This window comes from Ursus arctos, unplaced genomic scaffold (assembly GCF_023065955.2).
Source record: "Ursus arctos isolate Adak ecotype North America unplaced genomic scaffold, UrsArc2.0 scaffold_28, whole genome shotgun sequence".
NCBI lineage: Eukaryota > Metazoa > Chordata > Mammalia > Carnivora > Ursidae > Ursus > Ursus arctos.
The window spans coordinates 37685248-37709945 of record NW_026622963.1 but is presented as its reverse complement, the minus strand read 5'-3'; the positions used below and the strand labels follow the sequence as shown (position 1 = coordinate 37709945).

General features: G+C 52.9%; 1 protein-coding gene across 1 annotated transcript in view; it reads right to left on the bottom strand.

The window, feature by feature from the left end:
• Nucleotides 1-24492, bottom strand: part of BCL2A1 (BCL2 related protein A1) — a 55373-nt gene extending 30881 nt beyond the window's left edge. The window contains exon 1 of the mRNA XM_026510608.4: nucleotides 23977-24492. The gene's annotated coding sequence lies outside the window, so the exon portion shown is untranslated. The remainder of the gene's footprint in view (nucleotides 1-23976) is intronic.
• Nucleotides 24493-24698: the final 206 nt, after the last annotated feature.

The window sequence follows — 24698 nt, the reverse complement described above, 5'->3', positions numbered from 1 at the left end:
TCGCACAGGCGAAGCTGACCCCGAAACAGCAGAGCAAGCAAATCGGCGGTTTCCCGGGGCCAGGAAGGGCGGCCGAGGGCTCGAGGGAACCTTCGGAGGCGATGGAAATATTCTATATCCTGAGCGTGCTGCTGGCGGTTACACGGGTGTAACTGAAAAAAACCGGAAAAAAAAAAAACCCACTTCGAATTGTACACTTAAAATGGACGCATTTTATTATATGTAAATGTCGCCTCCGTCGATTTGCTTTTTTTAAGACCAGCCAGCTTCATCTCTTCAGCAACAGAAAAACGAGCTCTCCACACATGGGTTGGCAGGGGGTAGGGCCGCAGGGGGGCGAGTGGGGGGCCGTTTTTTAGAAGCACCATTACTGGATTAGCACTCCCTGAGGGGAGGGGTCTCAGCCGTCCCGGGAAGGCTGTTGTATCCTGCTTCCACGACCCCCCCAAAAAGGGTACGTGAGTCTTTCAAGGAGCATTAAAGATGGGAGAAAGGAGAAAAGTCATACCCTCTCACCCTGCAGCTCCTTCCTCCCTCAGGAACCTTCTGCCCTGGGGGCTCAGGGCACCAGGCAGAAGCTCCGGGCAAGGTCCCCGGTCCCCGTCCTTCTGTGGGGGGCAGGGGTCTGGAGGTCCGGGGTGGGGGGAAGCGGGTGGAGAGACGCTTTCACAGCGCTCAGACCCCTGGGGAGAGAAGCTGGTGCAGCAGCCGTTCCCCCTGCGGGCAAGCCAGTTACACGGTTCGGGAAGTCAGGCTGTCTGGACCAAGAGCCATTCGGAGGTCCAGTCGGAGCTGCAACGCGGCCTCCACCCCTCCTCCCTCTCCATCACCCCACATCCAGCCCAGCGCCAACGCCGTCGGTTCTAACTGCAGATTCACCCCTTTCCAGGACCTCTCCTGCCCCCCAGCCCTCCCTGCACTCCGCGTTGGTGCTCCCCCTTCCGTCCCCCCTGTAATCCATCCACAGCTGCCAAGTGTCTTTTAAAAAGTAAACTAGACTAGACAGCTCTCTGCTTAAAACCCTTCAAAGGTATGTGGTTACTTGTAGGAAGAATTCCGAAGTCCTTCCCGTGCCCTTGGAGGCTTCCTGCCAGGCTCGCAGGCGCTCTGACGCCTGCTCCTTCTCACGTGGGATGCTCTGGCCACCCCAGGCTTCTCTCGCCTCTCACACATGCTCTCTCCTGCCCCAGGGCCTTGGTACACGCTGCTCGCCCTCCCTGCACGTTCTTCTCTGCGCTCTTCACCTGGGCCACACGTCAGGCTTCAGTCCAGAAGCCACATCCTGCCCCCTTGTGCTCATACAGCACCCTGTAATTGTTCTCTTCACGGAACGTGTCCTACTCTTCAATTATCCACGTAGCCGTGTGATGATTTGTTTCATGCTTGTCGCCCTCACTGTACTTCCTAAGGACAGCAACAGCGGTGGGCTCATCCCTCCGTTCTTGACGCCTAGAATTGTGCCCACACTTAAGAGGCCTAAGTAGATATTCCTTAAATGGACGGATGAATGAAAAGAGGGGAGTTTTCAAATGCGGGTTTTATGATTTTTGGGGTATGGCGGGGCCAACAGATCAGGAGTCAACTGCCATTGAGAAAATCATATGCATAGACCTGGAGAGAAGGGCACACACAGGGGACACCCGGGGAGGCACCAGGGTCAGTCAGCAGGCAAGGGGAGTGGGGGGAAATGGGGGCAGGAACCTTTACTGTGGTTTCCACAGGAAGGAACAGATGAGGCAGCAACAGAAGGCTTAGGATGGGCAGTCTGAATAATCTCCGCCGTCCCTGGGCATGATAGGGGCCATCCTTAGTCGGCTGGTGCTGAGTCCCAGGGTAATTAGGGCCGGAGGGTAGCGGCCCAGCACAGGAGGAAGTGGGGGGTTCGCATTTGAAAGGTGCTTGCTTACTGTCTCCAGGAGGGACCAGGCCAGCCCTGGGAAGGACAGTCCCTGTGGGGTCACAGGGTCCTCAAGAAGGCAAAACATCAGAACACAGCACACAGAAGCCGTGAGGAACACAAGGAACAAGCCCGTCTTTAATTTGAATCAATTCCCCAGAGGACTGGTCCTTCGGTTATGACCACACATACAAGTGTGCGTCGATACGCACACACGCCCACGCCCACGCCCACACACACACCACCGACCACGGCAGAGTAGGATCAGAGACCGCAGCAGCGCCTGGGTGCTCAAAGTAGGGCTCGCCACCTTCTTCCCAGAAGCAGGGTCACCCTTCTTCCTTCCTGTTTCCTTTCCACCAGGATTACCAGTAACAGGACCTGCCTCCCCCGCTGGACATTTGCAGGCTCCCAGAGGCCACGGGCTTCTATTTTAGAAAAGGACACCCAGTCAGCTGGAGCCGGAGCAGCGCACAGTCCCCGGGGAGGGCAGCAGGCGTGCCCCATGCTCAGCGGGCCTCTCGGACGGCCTGAGTCACCAGCAGAACCCAGCTGCAGTCCTCTCAGGCGTGCGGTGTCGGTTAGACTCTAGGCTCCAGACTCTACGTGGCCAGTCTGAACAGAGAGGTATTTATTAAGGGTTAAGGACAGATCACAGACTCTCTGCAGGGACTAAAGAAACAGACACAGGAATGCGCCTCCAGGAAGGACTCCCCCAAACCACAGCAGAGAACTGCGCGGCCCCGGGACCTCCGCCCGTGCGTGGTCAAGCAGCCTCGGCAGCAGGGAGCCCACTGCAGCCACCCCCGAGAAGCCACCCCCAGCACCGGTAGCCACCAGCAGCCACCGGCTCCATGTGGCCTCTGCCACACTCCCTGCCACGTTCTTCTGCCTGCAGAACCCAAGGTCACCCGCAGTCCATCTGGGTGGTGGAAAGTAACCCAATATCTTGTACCCTACGGGAGTCTGGAAAATGCCGTTTTTAGCTCCAGCCTCTCAGTAAGGATGGGTGTGCGTGTATTCATCCGTGTGTCTACCACACATGGCTCGGGGCCTTTCACGGAGTCGGAGATGTGTCCCTAAAGGACCGGACATGTTTTTTTTTTTTTTTTAAAACATGAATTGTCGGACAAAGCTCTGCCCTTAAATCTCAGTGGCTATGGCTCTACTCCCCATGATGAATCCTTCCAGATGGTCAAGGCCCATCTTTCTGGACATTTAAGGTCACTGTCACTGTTCTGAACCACTGTTGGCATACACCCATGGCTTTTTAGAACACAGAGCCAAACATCTGCCCAAACTCCAAGCAGACATGGGGAGGCTGCCGCTGCTTTCGAGTACGTGATCCCATGTCCCAGCTGCTGATAAGCCAACAGGACCTGCTGGGCCATCTCAAGAGGCTAAACTCCTGGTCTCGACCTTCCCCGTCCCTTGAGATGCATTGCAAAGCTCTCGTAACCTCTGAGACACACAGAGGAGGAAAACCTAGTTGGTATCCTTGGGATTTACATGGAGATCCTTGTGTTCAAATCCTGAGTCTCCCATGGCGTACGTGTACAACTCGGGGCGAGTCACTGAACCTCCCGAGACAGCCATTTTATCACCCATAGAACAGGCCTGGTACCAAGCACTTGGCAAAGCTGCTGAGAAACACAAGTGAGACGACGCACACAGAAACACCAGGCAAACTGAACACCGGGGAAACCGGAAAGGTATCGGTCCGAACAAGCAAGCAGCTACAGCTCATAAGCCGACGCCCACGGAGGGATTGGGGCCATGTAGGGAACCGTGCTGAGAAGGGTTCCAAGGGCCACTGTGAGGCAGGTGGCTGGCTCAGGGAGGGCGTCACAGCCGTCACACACTTGACGCTCTCACTCTACATAAGTGGGTGCTGTAACTGTCATCACGAGGACAGAAGTCTTCTGGGGAAGCCTAAGGATGACGGGGCTCTGTCCTTAATGAAGGACGAGGAAATCCCTTGAAAGACACCATGGCTTGAAGGAAAGGGGATTTACTTTCTTGGACTCGGAGTTGATTTCCCAAACAACAAACCCCAGGCAGGGCCTCGGGGGGCCAGGAACGGGGCTGACCACACAGCTCCTTCTCTGCATTGTGAGCTCCTTTTCCCCACTCCTGGGCCAAGTCTGCAGGCCAGGCCGTCTTCCGCCACCATGACACAGACTACCAGAGCCATCCTGCCCACCGCCATGCTGCAGACACCTCCACGGAAGGCTCTGGCTCGAGGCTCCCCCGCTCCACCGCTGCTAATCCGACCGCTATTGCACATTTATACTTGGTCTGTGGGCTTGCAAGCCACAGAAAACACCTCTGGCAAACGGGAGCAGAAAAAAAATTCAATTAAAAAGATATTAAGTAGCTCACAGAAACTCTGAAAGGACAAGCAGACAACACAGCAAAGAACAGCGTTAAAGATCACAGAACTGCCACCGCAGGACCCAGGCACGGTCTTGCGGACATCGAATGTGGGTGCTCGCAGCAGCCTGACACCGGCCACTGCCTCCCTCGCCAAATGGGCTCTGTTTCGCTGCAGTTCAGTTGTCATCTTCCAAATCAAAGTGTGGGGGAGACGTGTCGGAATGCCACAGCCTCGGGCATGTGTCCATGCTTTGGACTCAAGGAAGCCTGAGGAAGCAAGTCTGGACTGTTGGCTACGTGGTGGCAGGGGGGCTCTGCCTCATGAAGCTCGTTAGAGGCTTTGGAGGCTAGGTGGTACTCCGGGGCCACGGCGGTGAAGAAGCCAGTGTGTGTTCTACCGTCTCCCTCCCGTTCAGCGCTGAGGCCCAGGAGACGGCGGAGCCACAAGACGGGAGGATTCGGGATCCCTAAACCCGTGTTGGCGTGCCATCATGCCGGCCAGGAATGCCTGTACCGGACCATCATAGGGACCCAATAAAATGTTTTTGATAAAAACTTTTATTGTGTTAGGCCACTGGCATCGTAGAACTTATTTCTCAGAGCAGCGAGTATTATCCTAACTTTCACAGTGGCCAAAAAGAATTTAAAATTTCCACTTCATGGCCTCAACGAGTATCTCCAATTTGGCAGGTCATCCTCTTTATCCCACACCTCCACACCCGCTCTTGATTTTATTTTCAGTCTCCCCAGCTCTCAGTCAGAATCCTGGTCGTCACCTCGCATGCCTCCCTCTGCCTCCCTCCTGACATTCGACCAGAGGCCAAATCCTGCAGATTCTTTCCTGCCAATCTTCTCAGCTTTCCCACTTCCACTGCTTTGGCTTATACACTGATTCTCACCTCTTCCCTTTCCTGACTCAGTCTCCTAGCTGGAGACTGCCTTCACTGTGACTCAGCTCCAATTCATCCATCCATCCATCCATCCATCCATCCATCCATCAAATCAACCATCCATCCATCCATCCAACCATCCATCCATCCATCCATCCATCCACCCATCAATCCATCCATCCATCCATCCATCCATCCATCCATCCATCCATCCATGCATCCATCCATCCATCCATCAAAATCAACCATCCATCCATCCATCCATCCATCCACCCATCAATCCATCCATCCAACCATCCAACCATCCATCCACCCATCCATCCATCCATCCATCCAACCATCCATCCACCCATCCATCCATTAAATCAACCATCCATCCACCCATCCATCCATTAAATCAACCATCCATCCATCCATCCATCCATCCATCCATCCATCCATTCAACCAATTACCCATTCATCCATCCATTAAATCAACCATCCATCTAATCACCCATCATCCATTCATCCAATTTGTATTTATTAAATGCATGACCGTGCGCTGGGCAGCATAAACACTATAATAAATGAGTCTCTGACACATGTGATTAGGACGAGTATTAATGAATACTCCGGCTAATAAATACATAATTACAGGTGCTATGAAAGAAAATGACAGGTTTTTATGAGAGTATCATAATGGGGCCTTAAACTGATCAAGGGACCAGGGAACCCTTCCCTGAGGAGGTGACCTTTGAGCTAAGGTCTAAAGGATGGAGGTGGTAAACCAGCAAGGGGTAGAGGGAGGGACTAAGATCTTCCAGGCAGAGGGAACAGTGAAGCAGGGAGGAGAAGGCCCCACCTGGGATCCTGAAAGTCCAATGTTGCACAGGAACCAGTCTTTTTCATTGTTGTATCCCCAGGACCTAGCAGAGCATCTGGCACATAACAGGTGTCTCAATAGTTTGTGAACGAGCCAATGAATAAATAAGTGAAAAGATGGGTGATGGGGGCAGATGGACATGAAGCTACAATTCACGGCACAATCTTTAACAAAGAAATAGAGTTGTGGCCTCCTTGACGGTCTCCCTGCTCCAGGTTTGCCCCCAACCCCTGCTCCGCCCCACGGCCACAGGTGCTTACGCCCAGCACAGCACGTAGCCCACTGTATACAATCGACTGGTTATTGTCTTACTCCTCGCCATGACGAGTCCCACAGGAACTTGTCCTGTTTACCAGTATAGCCCAGTACCCAGCCCGCCGCCCGCGGACGAAGCACAGCATATAAATGTTTAATGAGTTGGTAGGCACAGCAGACAAACACCAAGCATCAAAGTCAGTGGGGCAGGAGAGGGTGGAGTTGGGGCGTGAGCAAAATGTTGAGTCAGCTGCCAGCATCGGTCGGCACAGAAGGGGCGGAGAGCCAAGTGGAGTGCACACATGCCCGTGGTGTTTGAGAGTCACATCAGGAGCCGAAGCCAGAGCCATCGGAGGTGAACAAGGACACAGGTGCAGGGGACTCAAGGAGGAGCCACAGGGCGGGCCCACGTCACACGGATGACACCCTGGCTGCTAAAGGTTCTGGCTTACACCTGTCAGGTCACGCCATGGTCTTCAAAAGGAAGCACCCACACCTGACACTTCACTGCCTCTCTCCTGCATTGTGGCTCTGTGTGTGTGTGCCGAGGGGGCGGGGGCTGAGTTCCCCTGGGACACATGCACCCCTGGCGTGGGGAACTCCCTTGTATTTGCCTCTGCACCCTGCCGGCGTCCCACGCAGTGCCCAGGGGAGCCCAGGGTTCCCTTAGCGGATGCAGCAGATAGGCGTTGGGGGAATAAATGGCCGGCAAGGGCATGCGAGCACAGGGCCTGGCAGTCAGACCAGCTGGTGGGGAGCCCCCTGAGCAAGCAGAACCTTTGCTGGGAAGTCCAGCAACACAAAGCCCCATGGAAGACGGCGAGGTGCTGTCTGAAGGCTTCCTGTTGGCTTGCCTGAAACCAGACTTCCCATTGTGTCTGTTCCGGTCCTCTCGTTTTGACTTCGCATCCTTCCGAATGAGCGGCTTCACCATCACCCTCTGCCCTCTGGCTCCTGGTGTCTGCAACACTACACGGCATCTTTGTGCAGCGACCCTGTAAGCAGTTACTGGGCGCCTCGCGGGGGCTGGATCCGAGTCATCAGACGCCAGGCTCTGCAGGAGAATCCAGGCCGCGCACAGTCCAGGGGCGAGAGGAGAACAAAGCACCCAGGGGATTCTGGGAGCAGACTCCCAAGCCAGAATCCTGGATTATCCCATCTCCAGTGTTTTTCTGACTCTGCTTCCTCATGTACAAGAGTGACTAATGAACCAGAATTGGAGGAATTTGGGTCAGAGATGCTGCTAACTACTACTTGTTTCCCAAACAGCCAGCTGTATGGTCCTTCAGAGCAGCTGGGAACAGAGACTAACGCTGCAGCATTCCGACTCCAGGGATCCAGCCGGGGGCTTGGCCATGGGCACGCAGCCTCACGCAGTACCTGGCCACTCCTCACGCCCAGCTGCTCCAGGTCCTCAATCCTGGAACCTTATCAGTGTGTCCCAGAGTGACCGACAGCCCCAGTGTGCCCAGGACCGGTTCGGCTGCGGGTAACCCGTGATGGCCAGTCACCTGCGGTTTGAGCCCTCTGCTGTTCCGGCCAGCTCCACCCACATTCGTGGGCAGCGGGCCAGGGCGGGGCCAGCAGAGGGAGAGGTATTTACCCAGGCACGGGAGGGTTCTGGTGTCAGCACCTGCCTCTCTCGGATTGGCAGCCCGCCAGCCCCGCCCCCAGCATCCAGGCCACCAAACCTGCTCCCTGCCGACTCAGCCACCTCCGGCCTGCTGAGTCAGGCCTCACGAAGGCAGGGAGGGCCGCTCTGAGCTCCTGCAGGAGGTGGAGACCCCACTGTCCCCGGGCATCACTCCACTCTGAGCAGCCAGCACGAGGATTCGTGGGGAAGCCGCTCAGTGAGGAGGGAGCCAGCAGGGGTCTGGTCTCTCCATTCAGTGGGGTGTAGAGTGAGCCCCGACCCAGGCCACACACCTCCCTTCTCAAGTCTCATCTGCTGCCATTTGGACACAGGACCCCCAGGCCCTCCCAGGGGCCCGGTGCCTGGAACCCAGCCCTCTCTGATTTTCTACCCCGCGGGGGCTCTTAAAGCTGCCCCAGCCTCCGCCAGTATCTGACAGCAATCTGTCATCACGCTGAGGTGGCCTTGCCTTGCTCCTGCCAGATTCCCAAGGCCGTGGCTGGGCTCCCACCACCCGGGCAGACCTCCAGCGTCGCGGCTGCCCAGCTGCCCGCGGTCCGAAGTCTGGCAGCCGAGGACCCTGTTTCACCCCGTGTCTCCTCTGGAAAATCTGTATGTTGACTTTCCTGAACCTGAGCCGGCAGCTCCTGGGGGTCCTGTTGCCACCCCACCCAGCGGTCCCTCCAGGGTCACAAGCAGCCAGCTGAGGAGGGAAAGAGGCACCAAGACAAGCGCCAATCTTTCCCGTCCTCCTTCCCGACCAGCACATGAGCCATCAGTGTGCCCTGGGCCTATCGTCCCAGAGGCCTTGGCGGGGGCGGGGAGGAGCAGAGGCTGTTCGCAGACTCACAACCTCAGAGCTGGAAGGAACCCTCTGGGTCACTGAGACGGCCTCCCACATGGGGAAGGAAGGGAATCCCGCCACGGTCTGCACACACATGGGCCTTTAGTCTTTGCTGAAATCTGCCCTCATGGAATGTTCACTCCCTTTCCGGTGTCTGGTTCCTGGCCAGGTCAGGCCTGCCTACCTAGGACCTTTGCCCCAGATGTTCATCCCTTAGAAGGAAGCGAACCCCTTGTTGTGAGTACCACGTTCCCATGTTGGAGCCCGGATGCTGGTCGCGTAGGGTGCTGGTGAGCTTAGCAGACATCACTAGGGTTAGGGTAACAGGTCTCCTGAAGGAAGCAACCATTCCCCCAACTGCATCCAGCAGGGTCCCAACAGGGGGCTCGCTCAAACTAGGATAACAAGAGGAAGATCTGTTTAGGAAGGGACTATTTGACAAGCTGTGGGCGGGGTACAGGGAACCACCGGGACAGTGCAGGGACCTGCCTTAAGGAGCAGGAGACAGCTTACAGGGCAGGCCTGGAGGACAAGGGTGGGGAGCCTGGAAATACGAGTCAGGGAGAGGTGTGTCTACCAGGACCGCCGCCGAGGGGCTTTCAGAGACACTCTCCACGCCCGGACTCCCAATGCTGGGGTGGGACACGGGGCAGGGGCAGGGTCTTCGGGAGAGCTTCCCAGGGCACCCACCCACCGGTGAGTGCTGCCGGATCCCAGGGCCTGCGGAACAGAGAAGCTGGACTGCATCATCGAATCCGAAGGCTGAGCTTAAGGCTAAGAAAGAGCAGAGCCGGGGGACAGAGGATTCGGGCAGCTGCCGGCCTGAAGCAGGGAGGTCTGGGAGGGTCCCTGCAAGTGGAATGAACGGTGGTGCCCACTGCCACCAGCCTCTGGCCACAGTCCAGGCCTGTGATGTGTCCCACGATGTCTTTGCTGCCCCAGACGCAGGACCCGTGTCCCTGAGGAGCAAACCGCTCCCTCCTCTCCCTGCCAGGGAGCTCGTTCCGTCTCACTGGACTCTTCGGTGTCCCCATCGGCTCACATGGGTGACCCTGCCCCGAGCTAATGCTGCTGGCCGGCGCTGCTCAGCTGAGGTTCCTTCTGGGGGCCCATCCACCTCCTGGCAAGTTGACGATCCAACCTAGTGCTTCCCAAAGTGGCAGGTGCACAGAGAGATCGAGGGATCTTGCTGACACGGCGATATGAAGCCAGTAGGTCCTAGAGGGTCAGAGGTGAGTGTATGTCTGACCAGCTCTTGGGACACGCCAACGCCACCGTACTGGCAAGGCTCTAACCTGGGGTTCCGGAACTCTCGCTGGGTCAGGACCATCCAGAGCCCTTTTCTCCCTGGCAGGCCCAGGCCTCGGGGGACTGTGTGAGCTCCCCAAGGGGACTCGGGGACACACCAGAGCCTGACAGCCATTGCTCTAGTCCCGGGTGGACGGCCATGTGCTGCGGGTAGCTGGCCCGATGGGTGCACTCGAGCCCCCTGCCCGGGCTCCAGGAAGGCTGGGCTCCTGTCAGAGCAGCTTTATGCTGTCTGTGCTGCAGACACAACCGGGGTGGAGCGCAGTGCCCTCTCCCCTTAACCCGGAGCATGACCGGGACCATCTTCCTGTTGTGACTTAAATGACCACGGAGTTCCTACTAACCGGAGCTTCGAGGGAGTGAAATGTGCCCAGCGCACAGCTAGGAACCCTCCCGTGGGGGCCTGCTGCTGCCTCCCCTGCCTCCTCTGCCTGGCCCATCTATCTGCACACCGCTGGGCAAGGAGAGCTGGCCGACGAACTGGAGAAACAATCGTTTGCCACACAGACTAGGCTCATCTGCCTGGGCCGCCAAGTGAAGATGGATTGCAAAGATCCAGAAACAGTTCTGCCCCCGATGGATGACGTGGGAACGGCAGAGGAGGCAGCCCCGAGCGGGGCCCGGGGGGACGGGTGGCCAGGGTCCTCACGCCCTGTCTTCCCCAACCCTGCAACCCAGTGGGGATGCACCCAAAGTAGCAGCTGCTTTTCGGCCCACCTGAGCACAGCAAGGGCAACTTCAAGACCAGGGCGTCGGCACCTGCCCGACAACCCCACCTGAGATGTGGCCAGGCTCCTTGGCCTGGACTCGGCCGTGTGCAAAGCCCTGAAGGGGACCAGTGTGACGTTACGGGACTCCTGCCACGCCCCCTCACTCTCCAACCACGAGTCCCCTTCTGCAAAGCTCCGGGTCCCCACCCGTGAAGGCTGTCCCCACTGCCCAGAGTAGGGCTGGCAGACTAGAGGCTGCAGGCCAAATCCAGCTCACCCCTTATTTCGTAAACAGTGTCTCTGGAATGCAGCCAGGCTCATTCACGTACACAGTGGTTCCCAGTGGGGGCGGGCGGTATGCTCCCCTCCCTGAGCCCCGGACACAGGCTGGGTTGTCACAAGCGACGGCTGCTGCTGGCCTCTAGAGGAGGGGAGGCCAGGGAGGCTGTTGAGCATCCTAGGGTTCACAGGACGGTCCCCACAACCAAGAAGAATCCACTAACGTGTCCATCGTGCCCAGGGTGAGATGCCTCACAAATCGTCTGTGGCTGCTTCTGAGCCACCGTGAGACGGATGGGGACACGTGACAGACTGTATGACCCGCAGAATTTACAGTGTTTTCTATCTGGGCTTCATAATTGGTCAGGCCTCTCCAGAGAAACACAGCCAGGGTGTGGGTGTGCATGTAGAGAGAGACGGTGTGTGTAAGAGACAAAGATACAGACTGAAGGAACGCCTTACGTGGTTACAGGGGCTGGTAAACCCAAACTCTGGAGCGGGCTGGCAGCTTGGAGACCCAGCGAAGAGCGCGTGTTGCAGTTCAAGTCCTAAGGCCATCTGCTGCAGAATTCCTTCCTGCTTGGGGGAGGCTGGTCTTTGCTCTATTCAGGCCTTCAACTGATTAGATGGGGCCCACCCACATTACCGAGGGCAATCTACTTTACACAAAGCATTTAAATGTTTCAATCCAAATATTCAAAGCAATGTGAATGTTAATCTCACCCAGACACACCTTCACAGAGTAATGTTTGACCAAGTATCTGAGCTCCGTGTCAGCCAAGTGGCTACGTCAAACGAACCATGCCGGGCTTTTACAGAAACAGTTTGTAGACTCCTACACTAGAGCAGGCCTGCAGTCCCGCCCTCTCTAGAGCAGAAGACGTGTTGGCTTGGGCCCATGAGTCATTTTGGAGAAGTCATCTCCGTACCCCCCTCAAGGTGGGCATGATTGTGGGGCTCGAGGAGGAGAACGGAGAGCCGCTCATGATGGGAAAGAAGCTGAGGGCATCCCTCCGTGAATCCAGCTGGCCCTCCCGGGGGAGAGTCTGCCCTGACCACTCGGACTCCCTGTGTGGACACAGCCTCGGTGTAGAACATAATTCCACCGGTGTTGTCCTTTGTCCCCGGAAATGGCCCTTCAGGCACAGTCAGGGCAGGCAAGCTGGGGCCCAGACAGGTGGGCTGACTCACTGGCTGGGGAGTCAGGGAGAGGGGGACCGGCATCTCCCACTTCTCAGTGTGGTGTCCTTAGAGTCACAGCTCACTGTAGGGTGGCCAACTGCCCAGTTTTTCTGGGCCTGACGGATTTCCCAGGAGGCAGGACTTTAGGTGCCCCGACTGGGGAAGTCCCTGGACGACTGGGACGAACCGGTCATCCTATTCATCACCTCCGGGAGTCCGACCTGGGTCACCCTAGCACCAAACAGAATCAGACAGCCAGCAGCTGAGGCCACATGGGGGCCTCCCTGAGGGGAGGGACCTGTGCTCCCTCCATGGGGCTTAGAGGGAGGTGGGGAGGAGCCCCGGGTCCCAGCTGTGGGGGGGGCGGCCCCTCGTGAAGCCTCCTGAGGCACAAATCCTCTCGGGGCTGCGAGCATCTTCGTCTCTAATAGGACCGTCCTTGAGCGCACCTCACTACTCTTAAGAACACCGAGGGGCATCTGACTCTTGATTTCAGCTCAGGTCATGATCACAGGGTCATGGGATGGAGCCCCACGTCGGGCTCCACGCTCAGTGGGGAGTCGGCTTCTCTCCCTCTGCCCCTCCCCTGCTCACAGGCACTCCGTCTCTCTTTCTCCCTCTCTCTAAAATAAATACACCTCTAAAAAACTTTGAAAAGATGACACTTTCTTCTAGCACCAGAGTAATACTCATTCAAAATAGTAAACGTGGAAAATTCAGAAGAGGAGGAAAAATATTTCACATCCAATTTCCACTAAATTCTAGTTTTTCCCAGATTTTTTTTTTCCACGTACAAAGTTTTCACTTACTTTCACCAACCACTGATCATACTACAGAGTTTTATTAGGTTTTTCTTTGTTTAATGTTTTGGTTTTTAAAAAATATTCTTTTCAGATTTTAAAATACAAGGTCATTGGTGAAAATGTGAAAAATACATGAAAAAAGGCACTAGCAATAGTCACCCCTCATCCCATGACTGAGAGACAACTATTCAATGTGTGGTATATGATATGCCCATCTACTTCCCCAGGCACGCAGATCTATCCGTAACATAAACACAGATAATTCATATCTGTGTTTATATACGATTCCGTTTTCAATACAAAATGAATATTCATTATAAAAAACTTGAACACTTCAAAGTAAGCTTTCTCTTACCACTCAAAGCCACCCCTCAGAGATGATAAACACTAAGTTATCATTTGGTATCTATCTTTTCAGGCATTTATTATATGCAAATGGATACGTACGTCTATATTTTTAACACAAATACGACCTTAACAGACTGCTGTTCCAGGACTTGCCTTTGTCAGTGAATGTATTACTGACACGTGTTCATATTACGGAACTCTCGGAGCGGGCCTGCAGACTCTTAAGCTGCCCTATTCCGCTGAGCGGCCCCAGCTGCTAAAGCTCACGCCAGCATTTCTTTGTTGTTGCCGTTCCTAATTTTTGTTTTTAAAGACTTATTTATTTGAGAGAGAGAGAGCACATGCGAGCAAGCAGGGGGAGAGGCAGAGGGAGAGAGAATCTCCAGCAGATTCCCCGCTAACCGTGGAGCCTGACGCACGGCTGGATCCCACGACCCCGAGATCATGACCCGAGCCTAACCGACTGAGCCACCCAGATGCCTTTGTCCTTCCCAATTTTAACTTACTTTTTAAACTATGCAAGCAATATGTGGGTACATTCACATGGAAAAACATTTAAAATACAAAGAAGAGAAAAGAGCACGGTCTCAGAATCTGCCTTCCAAGCTTCCCCACCCACTCTCCTGCCCCGGTAGCAGCCACCCCGTCCGTCTCTTTCCTACCCACGTGCAAGTACGTACATTTACCTAACTGCAACCACACTGGGCCTAGTGTCCTGCAACTTGCTTTTGCCATACACACAGAAGCCAGCAGGGCTTGGGTGCCTGGGTGGCTCTGAAGTTTGAGCATCTGCCTTCAGCTCAGGTCATGATATCAGAGTCCTGGGATCAAGCCCCGCATCAGAATACCTGCTCGGCAGACAGTCTGCTTCTCCCTCCCCCTCTGCTCCCCTGATATTGCTCTCTTGCTCACTCTCTCTCCCTATCTCAAATAAATATATAAAATAAAGAAGGCAGCAAGGCCTCCGCCAGCCTGGCCAATGCCTTTACCCTTTACCAGATTTTTAAAAAGCACTCTTGCGCCAAATACGGTATCGGTGCTGGTGCATGGCTGCACGATCTGATCCGTTCTGCCAGGCCGTGTTCCAATGCACGGCGGGAAGCAGCCTCGTTGTGCACCTAGACACCCACGCTCTCCCCCACGTACACCCTGAACCCCCAGCCACCAGGGGCTTGGGCCTCCAGAGTGCACACTCCATCTCCAGATGAGGAGTCTGTGTCAGATTCACAGCTAGGCAGGAACCGGGGCAGTAGGCGAGCAAGAAGAGGAGGCTCCCAGGGTATATGTGAGACTTGAACTGCACGCACACGTGTGCACCACGGAGCACAAACATGGTCGCCTGTGCCAGCACTCAGTTTATTTTTTGTAAAGACTTTATCTATTTGAGAGAAAGAGAGAGAGCATGAGTGGAGCAGCAGAGGGAGAGAGAGAAGCAGGCTTCCCGCTGAGCAGGGAACCTGACTCCAACTTGATCCCAGGACCCCGGGATCACGCCCTGAGCCGAAGGCAGACGCTTAACCAACTGAGCCACCCAGGCGCCCCCCCACTTATTTTTTTTAAGGTTTTATTTATTTTAGAAAGAGAAACAGCACGAGCACAAGCAAGGGAAGGAGCAGAGGGAGAGGGACAAGCCGACTCCATGTTGATTCCATGCAGAGCACGGAGCCTGACAAGAGGCTCACTCTCTCAACCCTGAGATCATGACTTGAGCTGAAACCAAGACTCAGATGCCCAAACGACTGAGCCACCCAGGCGCCCTTGCCAGCGCTCTTATATGAGGACCTGCAAGCTCTCATTTCTCAGTATGTGTCTAAGATGTCAATGAAGCTTCTTTAGCTATGGTTCCTTGTGCAGTGCACAACCTCAACCCCGGTACGCAGCAACCCTAGAGATGGACTTGATTATACCCAACAGCTACATAGCAATCCGCGGAACGGCTATATCCTAATTTAGTTAGGTGTTTCCTTTTGATGGCTATTTAGGTGGTTTTCCATCTGTCTATTTCTCTGTATCTATCTATCATCTGCCTATCTATCTAACCAGCTAGCTGTCTGTTGTTGTTACAAGCAATGGTGTCGAAACCTCTTCACTCAAACTTTTTTCTGTATTTCTATGATCTCAACTACTACAAACACAGTTACTGGGACAGAAGTAGGTCGATTCTAAATTTAAAACTATTGCAGGGGCTTCTGGGTGGCTCAGCTGGTTGTATCCGACTCTTGTTTGATCCCCCGAGTCGGGCTCAGCAGGGACTCTGCTTAAGAGTCTCTCTCCCCGAGGCGCCTGGGTAGCACAGTCGTTAAGCATCTGCCTTCGGCTCAGGGCGTGACTCCGGCGTTCTGGGATCGAGCCCCACATCGGGGTCCTCCACTGGGAGCCTGCTTCTTCCTCTCCCATTCCCCCTGCTTGTGTTCCCTTTCTTGCCAGCTGTCTCTCTGTCAAATAAATAAATAAAATCTTAAAAAAAAAAAAAAAGTGTCTCTGTCCCTCTGCCCCTACTCTCTCTCTCTAAAATAAAATCTTAAAAAAAAAAAACCCCAAAACCAAAAACAAAAAAACTATTGCTTTCCAGTATTTTTGAGCCCCAAACTGAATGACTAGGAGTCCCTGATTCACTGTGTCCTTCCCAATACTGAAGTAATTTAAGTATTACTAAAGCAATTTTCTCATTTTGGAGGCAAGACACGGTGTCTCACTGTTGTTTTACTCAGAGTTCCTCCGCTTGCTCGCAGGGTGGAACGTGTTTACCACTCTGCTTGCCGAGTACGTTTAGCTTGTTAATTGTCCTTCCTGGTTTATCTATTGCACAAGACCATCAGATTTCGGCCACGACTGGGTGAGACGGCACGCACAACCACTGTTTACCGAGCGTTTATCTTGTCTCAGACACAGCACTAAAGCATTTTGCTTAAGTTGTATTACCTGTAATCAACTTAATGAAGAAAATAGGATGATCTCCACTTTATTTTTTTCTAAGATTCTATTTATTTATTTTTCACACCGAGAGAGAGCACAAGCAGGGGGAGGAGCAGAGGGAGAAGGAGAAGCAGGCTCCCCACTGGGCAGGGAGCCCGATGCAGGACTCGATCCCAGGACCCTGAGATCATGACCTGAGCTGAAGGCAGATGCTTCACTGACTGAGCCACCCAGGCGCCCCTACTCTCCACTGTAAAGAGAGGAACAGCAGCTTGGACAACTTGCACAGCTCACCCTGGATAGCACGTCTGGTTAAGGGAAGGAGCCATCAGCTGAGCCCAGCGCCCATTGCCCCGTGTTCTAACCATGGGGCTGTGTGGTCCTGTGTCACAAGGGTCTCTCGTTGCTGCACCGGTCCGTGATTCATTGGCTGGTTCATTCATCAGACGAACATTTATCAAGGAGGAGCACGTATCCATGTGGTACCAGGGCCTGGGGGAGTTGCCAGGTGCTACGGATAAGCGGGACGGCCATAGTGCTGAGTGAAGGCTGTGGTTCAGGCTGATAAGAGCTGGAGGGGAACGCTGTTTCCAGAACCTGGGTGAGGAGCTGAATGCAAGGGGCCACAGTGACAGGAGCTGGGGCCTTTGATAGAAGGGCTAGACCCAAGAATAAGCACCCCCACCTTAGGCTCCTTCTCCCTCCCACCTCCTACCCATTTTCCATAGACCAACCACAACTGGAGGCCAAAGGACAAGGATGCTCGTGGAGGTAGTCCACGTGGGTCAGCCTCGAGGGGCACAGAGTAGGGGAAAACAGGGTGTCCACCCAGCCCCCGTATCCTTCAGCACCGGTTTCCTGGCAGTGGCTGGGCACCAGCGTCCTGCTCACTAAGCGGCCAGCAGTGAGGTCTCTTGGTCCCAGGTCCAGCCAAAGCCCATCACAGCTGCAGGGGAGCCCTTTGCAAACAGGTTCTGATGGGTGTCCGAGGGGCTGGAGACATTTGCTTTTTCAATAAAAATTTCATTTTAGAGTACTTTTCGATTTATAGAGAAGGCATGAAGACAGTATGGACAGATCCTATATACTGCACGCCCACTTCCCCCGCAGTGACATCTTATGGTCCACGTGTACCAATCAGGGACTCAGTACTGACACACACATTATTCCTAACTGCAGCTCATACCCGGTTCAGATTTCCTCAGTTCCTAATGCCCTTCATCTGTTCCCAAAGCCCACCCCAGTACCACGTCTTGTTCAGCTATCATGTGTCCTGTTCCGCACAGTTCCTCCACCTGAGATGGGCTGAAAGTAAAATTCTGGGGGGCGCCTGGCTGGCTCGGTTGATGTCTGCCTTCGGCTCAAGTCATGATCCTGGGGTCCTGGGATCGAGTCCTGCATCAGGCTCCGTGCTCAGCGGGATGTCTGCTTCTCCCTCTCCTCCCTACTCTGCTCTCTCTCTCTCAAATAAATAAAATCTTAAAAAAAAAAAAAAGTAAAATTCTGAAAATACAAATGAAAGGAGCCTTGTGGAGGAGAGATGAAGCCAACGTGGCCGTCACTGTGGGACCTGCACATGAAACGGGCACAGCTCGCAGGGAAGTTCACCATCCTAAAGGTTTTGGTATCAGAGAGATGACAAAACAGACGTCCACGGTATGGCCTCAGGAAAAGGGGGTAAGTGTCCTTATGAGACTATTAGGAAAACAGTAATGAAGGAGAAGTATTTAAATCAATTCGAAGCTATAAAAAAAAGTAGAACTGATAAATAAATACAAGACCGTATGCTTTAAAAACGATAATAAAAACAGATGATCCTTTGAACTCTAGTTCAGGAGCCTAGCCTAGCAATCACCGTTAGAATGAAGAAAAGGGATACACAGGTGGGTTTAGGAGAGTGCTAGGTGCACAGGATGCCTGTCTTGGCCATCACAGTGTTGTCAGGACCAAGAATCCTGTTGGAAAGCCTGTCTCACACATGAAAACGTGCATTGAGGAGATGTGAGCATCACGGAGAGGACTGGAAGCTGCCAGCAGGCTGACTTTCGGGACTGCCCAGGGGCGAGGCGGTGGGTGTTCCTGCCCCCGATCTCTCCCAGCAGGTGGACCTTGGGCTCCTGGGGAGGAGAGGAGGGCTGGGTGCTTCCGTCCCCCACCTCCTGGCTGCTGCTGATGGGGGTGTCTGAAGGCCAGCCCCATCGCTGAGCAGATCCGGCCCCTTCTTGCTTGCACAGGGGAAGAGAAGAGAGCACACGTGGGTAAGACCAGACCGCTGGGACACTGTGGACGCCGAGGGCCAAACAGATCGCAGAGACTCCTGTGCTCTTCTGCTGCACGTTATGGTTTTCCCCATTTTCTCTCTCGGAAGGTAAGTACCCTTTGCCCGAGCAAGCTGCCTGGAGTCAGCACAGAAGGGAGCATGTGGGAGAACAACCTTTACCCTGGGCAGGACAGGAGTTCGGAACCACTTAATGGAAGACAGTTTGACACCACGGACGGATTGGGCTAGGTCACATAGCTCAAGATGAAAATACAAAGTGCAAGAAAAAAATCAGCGTAAGGAGGCCTATTAATCTGCTACTTTACACTACAGGTCAAATATGAAAATGATCTTTGCAATGATCTTCACAGAGGGGGAAAATTCAGCCGTAAAGACACACTGCCTAGAAACATAAACATAGCTACTCCTTTAGCATCATTTTTTAAAAATAGCGTTTATTCCAAAGAAACCAGCATTTGTCAGAAATTAGTTCGTAGTGTCGTCTATTGTCAATATTAATTAATTTGGCGTCGACAGTTCTGGCTGCAAGCAGTAAGACATAAAAAGTATCTTGATTGTAAAGGAAGAATGAAAATACTGTTTTGTTATAAAAAAAAGCAATCAACTGAAAAATTATTAAGGACTATTTTAAAAGATCGGTTAAATGATTAGGTATAAAACAAGGTGCATAGAATTAAGTAGCAATTATAATATATTATCAATGACCAGTCTGAAAATATAGGAAAAAGTGAAATTTTATCTACAGTATCCACAAAGCATAATATACCCAAGTGAATTATTAGCGAGAAATATTATGATTGTGTGCATTTCTCTTTAATATTTCACTCAGTTACATAAAATTGAGGAAACAAAATACATTGAGAGCCTTTTTTAAGCTAAATAAATGAAAAAGGAAACCGTCTTTTCCTCAGCAGACCTCTCGATGGGCCATCCAAATTCTGTGAAGATACACATTTCTCTCCCTGCTCCCCCAAACTGTTTCAAGCATATGGAATCCCAGTTAAAATCCTGGCACGGTATTTCTTGGAAATTGTCAAAGGTATTCCAAAGTTAACCTGGAGGCACGAACAGATCAGAATTTCTAATAAAATTCAGAAGAAAAAGAGCTATAGCAGATGGAAGGACAGACTCCCCTAGACACTAAAACTTCTTCTGAGGCCATGGGGTTCACATACCATGGGTCTTCATTAAAACCAGACATACGGCTGAGGCACAGCTGGGCAAGTGGAAAAGCCCAGATCTAAAATCTACTATGTACAAAAAGTTAGTATATGATAACGGAGGCCTCAAACAAAACCAGGAGGAAGGGGAGGATTGAAACATTCATCAGGGTCCTTGGTTAGTGATTTGGAAATGGATCAGTTTACAACCTGCATCTCATTCCAATATGAAAAAAAAGAAAAAAACCACCCGGCACTTCAGAAAAACAAGTTTCTGGTTTAATTAGAGAGGAGGCAAACACACAGACTGATATATTTCGATTTCACAGGGTACATTCTACTGCAGGAGGAGGGATGAAGGGTGTGGAAGCACGTAAAGGAGGAGCCCTAACTTTGCCTGTAGGAGTCAAGAAAGCCTTCAGCATGCAGCAGGCATTTGCAGTGGGTTTTGAGGGATGAGTAGGAGTTTGGGGGGGGCGGGGAAGCAGAGGGTGCACTCACAAGGGGAAGGTCATAAAAGGGCTGATGAATGAATGTAATGAATGTTAGTAGATGGGCAGAAGCCTGTCCATGGCGCTGAGAGCTGCTGGCCTGGGCCAGTTGGAAGAACCCTGGGTGGTTCTTCAAGTGTGGTCCATGGACCCTTGGAGGGTACCTGAAACCCCTTGAGGGGGTCTGTGAGGTCAAAACTGTTCTCACTATAACACTGTCATGATTTGCCTTTCTTATGAGAATACAGTGGTGCGTTGCAGAGGCTACATGATGTGTGATACTGCAACAGAGAGAGTGCAGAAACAAGTCTGAGCCTTCTGTGGCCTTCCGGGCCCAAATGTAGCATGGCGTCTCCTTACTGACGCGTATTCTGGAAAATATGGCTAATTTCCATCGAAAATGTTCTTTAACAGGTAAAAGGGTTGTTACTACTATTTTTAAATGAATTAATGTTTATTTTTAAAACATCTCATTTTTAATTTCTAACGCAGTACATATGGATAGATGTAACCCACATAGGCAAATGTTCTTTGGGGTCCTCAGTAGTTTTTGAATATAGGAGGATCCTGAGACTAAAACCTTTGGCTTAGACTCTGATGAAAAGTTGTCAGAGCAAGCACTAATGGGAGTCTGTGTAAAGTTTTTCTGTGGGTACTTCCTCCCCTACTGCCCGGAGCCTCAGAGTCTGGTCTGGCCCTGGCAGGGCCCCACTGAGGTTAGAAGGAGGTGGGCTCTGGGGAGAGTATTGAAAAGGTAGGCTGGTGGGTGGATTAACATGGTCACCAACTCTTTGCAAGTTCCTCGCTTTAAAAAGTAGGATCTGTTTCCCTACCCCTTGATCTGGATCAGTCTTGTGACCTTCTGTGACCTTCTGTGATCAGTAGAACACAGCAGAAGTGGCATCCAAGCTCATACCCTTCGTATCTCCCAGACCTCCATGCCTTGAAAGCACATGGAATCAGAGACCCAATTGAACAGGGGTACAGCTCAACGGTCCCAGGCAGCTTCTCTGCGCCAGAGCACTGGCGAGGCCAGCCGCAGAGTCATGAGAAATAGTCAATCCTTGTTGTAAGCTACTTAGTTGGCCATGGTTCTTACAGAGCGACAGGTCTTTCATAGGGTTGGGGACCAATCGGCCAGACTCAAATGCAGAAATTCATATTTTATCTTCTATAAATACTGCCAGGGCTCTCAATGTGGCATGATTCACATTCAGGGCTGACAGTTCTTGGTGGGGGACTGCCCTGTGCACTGCATGATGCCAGCAGCACCCCTAGTGTCACTGGTGATAGCTGCACAACCCCCCCCCCCCATTATCACCACCAAAAATGTCTCCAGACATTGCCAAATGTCCCCCGGGGAACAAAATCACCCCTGGTTTAGAGCCATTGTTGTAGGTAGGCATAACTAAGTTCTGAGAACAAAAATCACCTGGGGGCTTATTAAAAATAGATGCCCAGGCTTATCCCCCAGACATTCTGATTGACTGTGTCCAGATCGTGGACCTGTAACCTGAACTTTTAAAGTGCTGTGGGGACTCTTATTGGAGGAGTTTGAGAACTGTTCCAGCAGCAATGGGGAGCCCACATCTGTCTGACCTGCTCAATTTGTGGCTCAGGAAGATCACTCTGGAAGCAGCTGGAAGACCACCTGGGTGGGGAATAGAGAAGCGAAGAGGAGTGGAGGCTTTGCTTAGATTCAGGTGAGAAATAATAAGGGGGTGTACAGGGCAGTGTGGGGGGTATATTTCAGAGATATTTCTAAGGCAGAATCAGTTAAATTTGTGACTAATTGGATGTTGGAGAGGGGAGGACTTAAGAAAAGGATAAGGCAAAACTAAAAACTTCTAGGCTTCAAATGATACCAGCAAGCAAGTGAAAAGACCCGCAAATGAGAGAAAATATTTGCAAATTATATATCTGATAAGAGACTTGTGTTCAGAATAGTAAAGAACTCTTACAACCCAAAATTAAAAAGACGAATAACCCAATTTAAAAATGAGCAAAGATTTGAATAGACGTTTTTCCAAAGAAAATCCACAGAGGGCCAATAAACACATGAAAAGAGGCTCAACATCATTAGCCATCAGGGAAATGCAAATCCCAACCATGAGATTCCACTTCCTTCTCACTAGGGTGGGCCATCACCCCATCTAAGACAGCCCTTCACAGGTATTGCCGGGGTGTGGAGAAACTGGAACACTCACTCCTTGCTGGTGGGAATGTAAAATAGCGAATCTCCTTTGGATAGGCCATCTGGCAGTTCCTCAAGTGACAAATAGAAGCACCCCATGGCCCAGCAGTTCCACTCCTAAGTACATACCCAAGAGAAGCGAAAATGTATGCGCCCACAAACTCCTGTAGACAAATGTTCATAGCAGCGTCTACCCAGCTCACCTGCCTCCAGCCCACCGCTTCACCGTTCTCAGTCTGGAAGGCTCTTCTCCCAGTTGTTCATTGGACTATACCCTCACCTCTCACAATTCTGTTCAGACCTTACCTTCCCAGCCATGCCTACACTGACCACTGTGTTGAACACTGCAACCTGCCCCCCACCCTCCATCCTGGCCTGCATTTTCTTGTCTATACCTCTTACCAGCTTCTAAGTCACAACACAAATACTTACTCTGTGTTTTGACCATTAGAATGAAAAATCGATGAAGGCAGGCGTCTTTGTTTTGTTCACTGGTGTTTCCCACACCAACAGAAAATTGAGACCCAGGGAGGCTGTGGGTATCGCTCATTGTCCCTGAGCCAAAAATGCGTCTGACCAGGGATGCAAACTGTGGCCAAAACCCTAAAATCTTTCCATGTAGTTCTACTATTCAGTGACGAGAGGGCAGTGAACAGTTGAGAGAACCCCAGGCTGCAAAATTATTCCTGGTACCAGCAGAACCCACCAACTTGTTAAAATCCACCATTTCCTTTCCTTCCTACGGTTCTTTTCGTTCTATAAAGGACTTCCCATTTCCCACCAAAGTCAAATACTCAATTTGGCTTTTAAGACTTACTACTTGACCCTAAAACATTCTCTAGTCTCCAATATAACCTGGTCTCCATTATCAGAGATGAGATCCTTGGGCAAAACCCCCTTCTCTTGGGTTAACCTACCTTTGGTGTGTCTGTGTTTAAATCTGGATGACTGTTAAAAACACCCTTTAAGTACCTTTCCGCCCTGCACAAGCTCCCTCCAGTTTGGGACTGCCCCCCTCCTATTGTTGATACCAGGCTCAACTTTACACTAGACATTTGTCACCTCGCCCTGAAGCCCTGTCTGTCACCTCACAACACATCAGACTGTTCTTCAAACCCGAATTCTACCTTCCAGCCTCTTAGGAGAGCAGGGAAATGCTGCGTTCCGTCCCAGCATGGCCAAGCCTTATGCACTCTCCATTGCCAAAACCCAATGCCACCTCTTCTTTGAAGACTCCCTTCTGACCTGTACCTTTTTAGTGGTTAGCCGCTTCTTATCCCCAAGGCCTATCTGCAAAAGACCTACCCTTTACACTGCCAGTCCCCCCAAAATCCCTCTCTCCAAAGCGAAACCCGACTGGGGTGAGGACAGGGAGATACTCACTTCAAGCTTAAAATGTAAAGGGGCACCAAAAAGCTCAGTAATCAAAATAAAGAAGATCCTGATACTATATTTTTTGAACATCAAAATAAATGTAAAAACGTCACGGTGAATAAAACATCAGATCTAAAAACAGACAGGACCTTCGAGTCAAGGTCTGCTCCTACCTGTCGGCCCCACCCTCTTTCAAGGTAGGACAGATGTCCTCGATCTCGGGCCTCCTGCTTGTGCTGCACGTGAGCCTGAACGCCGAGTCGCTCTGGGGCTGAGGTTCCCGCCGGCGCTCGCCCCTCCAACGATGGGGGGCCGCCCGCACCGCTCTGCTGGACCCGGGTCTCAGGAGAGGGGCCAGTGGCACAGTACGCCCGTGCGCGTGGCACCCGTACGTCCGTGCGCGTGGCACTGTGAGCGTGGCACCGTGTGCACGCGCTGCCCTGGGCACGCCAGGCCTTGGGACCCGGTGGCGCGGCGCCCCCCGAGCTCGGACCCTGCTCTCGCCAGGCTGGGGGCACGGGGTCGCACGTGGGGCCGACTCGGAGTTCCCTTGTGCAAGACTGACGGGTGGAACACACGCTTTCCGGCGCCGCAGTCCGGGGCAGGAGCTCGCCGCGCCCCGCGAGGGAGCGGAGGGGCCCACGCCGACCGCCACACAACACGAGGACCGCCACCAGACGCCCCCGGCCCACGCGCCTGCACCGGCTCGAGCACAGCCGAGGAAGCTCCTCCCGGAGCTCCGCCCCACCCCCTCGGGGGGCGCCGGCCAATCGCCGCGCGCCGAGGGCCCCGGCCCCCCCCCCCCCCCCGCGTGCCCGCCCAGCGGCCCCGCCTGGCCGGTAATAATTAGGCGGCGGGCGGGGCGCCGCGTCAGCGCCAGGCGCCGGCCAATCGC